We start from the raw sequence: 6003 nt of genomic DNA, 5'->3' as shown, positions 1-6003 counted from the left end.
AAACCCTATTGTCAGTGAACAGATGTCACAAACAGCCATTTTTTTCCAATGCATGAAAAGCATACATCTTGGTTCATTTCTAATGAGAAGGTGGCTTCTGTGCAGGTAGGGCTTTGCCTATCTTATTCATTCTTTTAACTAATGCTTACAACTGTACATGGCACATGGATTTCAGTAATTCTGAATCAATCAACAAACCTTTGAATAGAAATTCTGAACTTATTATAGTTTGAAATCCACGATCAGGCCCTCTGGCCAAGGGCAGGCACTTGTCTGTGACCTAGGGCTGGGTGGCCTGAGGTAAGGTTGGGGGTGAAGGTGGGATTAATTTAACTGGATCAGACCAAATTTATTCACTCAATACTTGCTTATTGAGCATGCATGTATGCAAGACATTGTTGCACAGCTGGGGTCCCAATGGTGAAAAAAATAGGCAAGTTACATAGATGGTGTTTAGTTGGTAGTACTTGTGGAGAAGAGTCCAGCAGGGAAGGGAGGCAGAATATGTCAGGATGGAGAAGAGGTCTCACTTTTACCTGGGTGACCAGAGGAAGCTTCATTGAGGGGAGAAAGAGAGAGGGAGGGCATTGAGCAGCTGTCTGGGGATCTATCAGGTAAGAAGACACTGGTTCAGAAAAAGGTCCGGCATGTTTGAATAAGACTGAAGTGGCTGGTGTGGCAGAAGCAGTGTAAAGGGATGGTGAGGGGAGGGACAGGAGATGAGTAGGAAAGGTGTGCCATACAGATGTGAAGTACCTAGAGAGAATGGTAGAGAATTTTCCACCAGGACCTTGTGAATACAAGGTAAAAGCAAGTTATTCCTGCAGACACCCCTGCTCCCCAGAGTGGCCTCCAGGTTGCCTTCTTAGGGGCCATTTACTTGGATAGCAACCAAAGATGAATATGAGGTGATCACCCCTAAGGTGGTTCCAATGCAGCCCACATGTCAAGAAGTGGGAGATATTCTAGGATAGCACAGGGTCCATAAGGAAGAATCCGCTAACCATATCCTTGCTGAACTAAGCCTAGCTAAGGAGAGAACACTTAGACTCTGAATATTCAGAACTGGAAAGAAGGACCATGAATCTCTCTCACCTCTTGTCCTCAGGACATCTAACTACCTTAACCCAGATTCCCTCACTGACCAATGAAAAATCTTCATCTAAAAACTCTAAACCTCCCAAGAGCCAGAAAAGAACAGTCTGTGCTTGAGATGACAAAACAAGATTAACTTTTGGGACAGTGGTATGATTACCTTTGGCCTCATCTTCTTATTGTTAGATTCTTTTGTAAGCTTTTCATTGTTCTGAACTTTCTAGTGTGAAATGGACAATGGCATTGCCCTGAACTTCCTATTTGCTAGTTGAGGTAGGGTGGGTGCTGTGGCCAACACTTTTTGCTGCATCTGGATTCATGACATAGTTGGTGAACTTGGCCCTATATGGGAAGCCTTGTTGTAGTCAATACTCTAAGTAGGCCTGATTACCTTACTAGCAGTCAGAGTGATGGTCACTGTCATCCAATGTCATCTAAAACACATAAAATGGACTTGTTCAGGCACCAATCTGTACAATAAATTAGGGTATCTGATGGGGGTGGCCTAGGATCCTGAGAATTCTTATCTACGTATGTGAAAGACAGAGAATGGAATTGTAGGGAAGGACTTTGCTATGGTAACCTTGCACATGTCCAGACATGCTGCAAAAGCAAAGACTCATCTGAGTCTTGACAGAACATCTGTGATCCTCCTGTTATGGGAGAGGATGGGAGGTGTGCAAAGAGCTTCTCTAAAACTGGCTTCTCAGCAACTAGGTCTCTCATAATTTATGTTAGTCATTGGGCCCCTTTTGTGCTGTTCCTTTTATTGTCTGAGACAAGAACCACCTAAACTATCTGAATGTAGAGTGGCACACTGTGTCTTACCAATTGGATCATTCAGAACTTGGACTTGATTTTCTCTTGTCATGTGTCTGTGTGCGCTTGACAGAAAGCTGTGGACCACGAACTGTTATCTTTCCTGACTGCTAAGAACCTCTGGACTGGGAGAGTTGCAGAATGGAATGCTGATTTGTACCTATGTGATTAGAATGACATACAAGACCAGTGGGAAACTAAGGCAATGTTGCCCTGTGTCAAGGTGAACTGCACATGCTTCAATCTCGTTCTGGCAATTGTTTGCACCCCTCTTGCTCCTTGTGGATAAAGGAGAGGAGGAACAAGAATCTGCATGTATGAGTAGTTGCTGGGACTCCCAGGGAGTGTAGCTCCCATGCAAGGTGACCTGTGTCTTCTACAGAGCTAAGAACACTCAGTGCTAGATTCAAGTCTGCAGTATCTGGAGTTTGACTGCTAACCTACCCTATTTGTTAGGGTTTAGATATTAGGTGGTACCCAAAAGTTTCAATGCAAGAAGGTTTAGAGGTGAAATGATTGGGTTATGAGAGTTAACCTAATCAATGCATTAGTCCCCTGACAGGGATTACCTGGATGGTAACTGTAGCCAGGTAGAGTGTGACTGGAGGAGGTGGGTCATTAGGGGTATGCCTTTGGGGAATATATTTTGTATGTGATGAGTGGAGACTCTCTCTTTCTCTGCTTTCTAGATATCATGTCCCTAGATCTGCCACACCCTTTCACCATGATGTTCTGTGTCATCTCAGGCCTTGAGGAATGGAGCCAGCTTTCTTTGGACCGAGACCTTTGAAACCATGAGCCCCCAAATAAACTTTTTCTTCTCTAATTGTTCTTGTCAGGTATTTTGGCCACAGCAATAAAAAGTTGACTAAAATACTACTGGTGGTGGGATGGATACGTATAGAAGATGGAGCACAGAAATAAATCCAGATTAGGAATCACAGCACATGTAATAGGTTAAACTTAACAATTAAAAGGTAAGTTCAGGGGCTGCAGATATAGCTTAGTTGGTAGAGTGCTTGCCTAGCATGCACAAGGCCCTGGGTTCAATCCCTGGCACCACCAAAAAAAAAAAAAAGCCTCTTCAGGTAACAAGTAAGTTGATAGAGCGGGTTAATTACATTAACTGGATCTATAAAATGTTTATAAAGGGCATACTAAAACAAAGTAACACAGAAAGGAATAGAAGCTGATCATGCCTTTAATCCCAGCAACTTGGAAGGCTAAGGCAGGAGAATTGCAAGTTCAAGGCCAGCCTCAACAACTTATCAAGACTCTGTCTCAGAAATAAAATGAAGATATAGCAGACAAATTTTAACAAATGGAAGAGACCGCAAAGAAAAGAATTTAAACATCACAAGAAATATCAGTTGGCAAACTGATATGGAGTCATTAAATCCACTGCCTGCTTTTATTAAAAAATGATTTATTGGTACACAATCAATCCCTTTGTCTATGGCTGCTTTTGAGTCTTAATGGTAGGACTGAGTAGTTGTGACCATGATGGCCAGAAGAGACTAAAAATATATAAAAATATAAATATTTAAATATTACATCAAAGAGGCCACCCCGAGATAGTAACACAAGCATGCAAATACCTAGGTTTCTTGTGCCATCTCATGTGTAGTAAGGAATGAGGAAATGGATGCTGTATGAAGGATACAAACTTTGTCACAATGCCCACTTTACTATTTTCCTCATGTATGAAATCTTGAAAATAAAAAAGAATGCTGTACTTCTTGGGGAACCATTGAGGAGAGCTGGAAAGATGCATGCTGGGCAGCATATAGAATTATCCAGTAGGAACATCCTCAAGAGCCCACAGAAAGAAAAAGACTAGACTATAGCACAAGGAATGAGGGACAACAGAAGTATGCATAAGGCAAAGTAGGACCTGAGAAAAGTGCACAAGACAGGGTCGCCAAGGAGTAATGTGGCCTCGGTCTTTGCTGTTTTCTTTGCAAACTACACAAGGAAGAGATGTATATGAGACACCTGGGAGTAGATTCTGGTAAGTGACGAGATTCATATGTCACATATTTCTATTCCATCTCTAACTTATCTTTGACAGTCAGGAAATGGATAAGTTTTACATTTTCTTCCATAGAACCTCTTCCTAAAGAAGACTCAACTATGTGTCCAGTATCTTAATCCCTGGGCTATGGCCACTTTTGATCTCGTAATTTCCCCATCACTCCTTACCTATGCTAGATGACTGAGCCTGGTTGAATAAAGCTATGGTTTTTTACCCTTGTATAGGAGACATGTCCACTCAATTGGTAGGGAATAGTTACCAAGAGGGCTAGCTAAAATTCACTAGAAGTGAATTTTTGTGAGAGAAAGTTTGCCCCTTGTGATTTGTCTCTTCTGCATGCACTGGCTTGCCCTAACATTTTCTGCCATTAGCAGCACGAAGTCCTTACCCAAAGCTGAGCAGATGCCAGTGCCAAATACTTGGACCTCTTAACCTCCAGAAACATGAGCCAAAATAAACCTCATTTTCTTATAAATTATCCGGTCTTAGGTATTTTGGTATAGCAACAGAAAGCAGACTAAAACGGTATTCTTCAGGCAGAAAAAAAATGAGCCTAGATGGCAGATGAAAATTTAGAATCAATGAAAATAGTAAATATGGGGGAAATGTAAATGAATGTGGACCTCATTAAACAATAATTATATAAGTTGAGAAGGAAATTAAATGAAATTAAAATGTTCTGATCTCCTTGAGGTATCTGTGAAGAGGTGAGATAGAAATATTTATAAATTTTATTAAACTCTGAAAAGTTAAGGATTCATATTGTATGCTTTAGAAAGCTGTTTAGATCAATATGGTAGCCCTAATCCACATATGACTAGTGACACTTAGAAATGTTACTACTCCTAGTTAATAAGTGTTATAAATATAAAATATACACCAGATTTCAGATTTACTGCAAAAAAGGAGAGAGACAATGATAACATTTATAGTTTTACATTGATTATATATTAAAATGAAAATATTTTGGATATGTTGGATTAAATAAAGTATATTATTAAAATTAACCTATTTTTCTTTTTTTATTAGAAAATTTAAAATTTCACATTGGCTCACAGATTACATTTGCAACATGCCTTATATTTCTATTGGACAAAACTGGTCTAAGGTAATCACTAAGTTAATAGTAATAAAAAAATGTTTAACTTACAAGCTAATAAATTTAAGGGTGCAAGGAAAATAACAATCAAATCAAAAAGGGAAAGAAATGATGGGGGTGGGAAATGTGGAATAGACGAAGGAAAAGAAAAGATATGGAAATCAAAAAGTAAAACAGTAGACTGAAATATAAATATACCAGTAAATTGTGCATGTTTATACTAGTGGTATGCATGTATCACTACAGCAGCACAATTCACAATTGCCAAGTTATGGAACCAGCCTAGGTGCCCATCAACAGATGAATGGATAAATAAAATGTGGCATATAAATACAGGGATGTTTTATTCAACTATAACGAAGAATGATGTCTTTTGATGTGTATGGATGGAAGTTGGAGCATATCATACTAAGTGAAATAAGCTAGACTCGGAAAGTCAAGGGTTCAAAGTTTCATCTTATATGTGGGGCAGGTGGGGTGGGGAGAAAGGAATTGATGAAAGGGATCTCACAAAAATATGAGGTCAATAGAGGAATGGTATCAAGATCAAGGGGGAGGGCACCCCTGACTTGTTCCAGTTTTTAGAGGGAAGGTTTTCAGTTTTTCTCCATTTAGAATGATGTTGACCTTGGGTTTAATGTATATAGCTTTTATAATGTTGAAGTATGTTCCTACTATTTCTAGTTTTTCTAGTGTTTTGAACATGTGTCATGTATATCTCAAAAGTACAAATAAATTTTTTTAAAAAAGATCAAGGGGGAGGAGGAAATGGAGAAGTAGTAAAAAGGAAATCTACCAAATTATTCAATGTCCTTGTATACCACAATAAATCCTGCTTATATAATTATAATGAACTAATTAAAATACTAATATAATGGAGATCAGTAGAACAAAGCAAGTGAATCATGGGAGGGAGGAGAAGAGGGATAAAGAAGGTACTGGGAAACGGATTGAT

The sequence above is a fragment of the Sciurus carolinensis genome, chromosome 9 (assembly GCF_902686445.1).
Source record: "Sciurus carolinensis chromosome 9, mSciCar1.2, whole genome shotgun sequence".
Classification (NCBI taxonomy): domain Eukaryota; kingdom Metazoa; phylum Chordata; class Mammalia; order Rodentia; family Sciuridae; genus Sciurus; species Sciurus carolinensis.
The sequence above is the reverse complement of the archived record's forward strand: the minus strand, read 5'-3'. Positions refer to the sequence as shown.